Source organism: Octodon degus, unplaced genomic scaffold, assembly GCF_000260255.1.
Source record: "Octodon degus isolate 3935 unplaced genomic scaffold, OctDeg1.0 scaffold00111, whole genome shotgun sequence".
Lineage (NCBI taxonomy): Eukaryota > Metazoa > Chordata > Mammalia > Rodentia > Octodontidae > Octodon > Octodon degus.
Window position 1 is genome coordinate 4647263 of NW_004524687.1, and position 2136 is coordinate 4649398.

At 36.9% G+C, this 2136-nt stretch overlaps 1 pseudogene; it reads right to left on the reverse strand.

Annotated features, from left to right (window-relative positions):
* Positions 1-1073: 1073 nt before the first annotated feature.
* LOC101591568 lies at positions 1074-1752 on the reverse strand (annotated as a pseudogene).
* Positions 1753-2136: the final 384 nt, after the last annotated feature.

Sequence of the window (2136 nt, forward strand, 5' to 3'; positions counted from 1 at the left end):
TTGGGATGTTGTTGCTGCTTCTCCATTAGAGAGGTCAGACCCCACCAGTCTCAGCTTTCATTATGTGTCTTATTTCTTCTCAATCTCTTGTTGTTCCCTCTGAAAACTCCATTGGCTGTGTAGGTAACAGCATACTCTATGATTCTATTGTACCAGTAAAATATTCTGGAATACACCATCTAATCCACAGTGACAGAAAGTGGATAAGCAGTTGCCTGGAAATCAGAGAGGAGAGAAGAGAGAGTTTAAAGGGGCCATAAAAGAATACAAGGAACTTTTACAAAAAAAAGAAAAAAGAAAAAAAAAGCTCGTTATTTGACTGTAGTGATAGTTTTACAGATGTATATGTGTCTCTTTTATCAAATTTTATATTATAAACATGGCTAGTTTAGGGCAGTTTTATTTCAATTATATTGTGCTAAATAGAAACAGCCTTGATTTGAGAATGAAACTAGAATTTCCGGGCCGGGGAGATGGCTCAGTAGAATAAGTGTTTGCCTGACAAGCGCAGGGTCCTGAGTTCAATGCCTGGTACTGAAAAAAAAAAGAAAGAAAGAAAGAAGGAAAGAAAAGAAAAGAAAGAAACTAGAATTTCTAAGAACTGGAGATTTTGACCTGTGAAACCATATAAATATTAAACTATCTTATAGCTGTTATGAATAACTGAAAACCACTACATATTAGAATCTGTTGAAGACTACTCATTAAAAAGTAAATAAACTCTCAGAATGTAGGCAGAAAGTTGCTGCGTACAGGTACAAGTTTCATCTGTCCTGAATATGCTGTCATCTAAGAGGAAGGAAGAATACCAGCAACTGTGACATGGCCTGGCAGGACAACATCACCAAAATTTATTAAATCTCTTCTGAAAGGTACCAAGAACCAAAAAAAAATTGATATTGCCTCAGTAATAGTAATATGGTCAATAACAGAATTAGTGATAAAAATGAAATTGTTTTCTTTCTTTATTCATAAGTCATAACCTTATTAGTGATAGAAACTGTACGAATTTTTCCCAGTTCTGCAAGAAAAAAGAAAGAAAGAAAGAAAGAAACTATAAATTTCAAACCAAGCTACAATGATCTTTTTGAAACACACAAAAAAGTTCTCCTTTCTGATTGCATTGTTAGTTCCATGATGGTATTTACAACATCATTACTGTTCTTCAGTGCTTGGACTGCCTTTGCCCTCGACACATTTACTTGTGACATAACCAACTCTATGTCCTTAACTTCCATGCCTGTTTCATCAGCCTCTTCCTCTTCACTCTCCTCTTGTACAGTTGGAGTCTGTATATTTTCTTGAATGTTTGAGACAGCTTCACCTTGAACTTTGCATTTCTCAACAGCTGCTAGCTGTGCTTGCTGAGATAAATCCTCAATCTTGGCTTTCCCAAAAACTATGAAGGTGTCTGAAGCTGGGCTCTTATAGACATCTGTTTTTGTGATGACAAAGAGGACATTCTTAGACTTCCGGATGGTGACTCTAGTCACTCCCATAACCTGCCAAGAACCAGTCTGGACATAGCATTTTGTGCTTTCTTTTCACTCTGACTCTTGCTTTACTGACTGGTTCTTCATCGATTTTAGCTGCTGCCACCAGCTGGGCTTCTTGTGTGGTTGCTTATGTGGAATCTTGCTCTTTGAGCTCTGGTACTGATTCATCACTGTCAGATTCTGTTCCAGTCTAAGCCTGGAGCTGTGGCAACTCCTGCTCTGTAGCAGGGATGCTTTCTGTGGCTTCACTGGGCATTTTGTGCAGTGAATGTGGAACCAAGATGGCAGCAGAAAGGGAGCGAGCAAGAGCCATTGTTTTCTTCCTAAAGAAATATATGCACAGCTCATCGTGTTTCAGAAATAATTTTAGAAGCATTTAGATTTCAAGCAAATGCTTGAAATAGTTTTTGAGTCCAACTTTAAAAATATTCCAAAGTCATAATAGAATTGGCACCTGAAATATGGATATAAATATTGCAAATAAAATTTTGGATTTTTCATAGTTTTTGTAACTTACATTGAAACTAAAAGATGACATAGTTTGTGTGACTGAAGATTACCATTTAGCTCCTGTGGCTTCCTCCTGTCTCACTGTGATATTTCCAGCATCTGTAAAAGCTATTGATATTGATAAATCTCA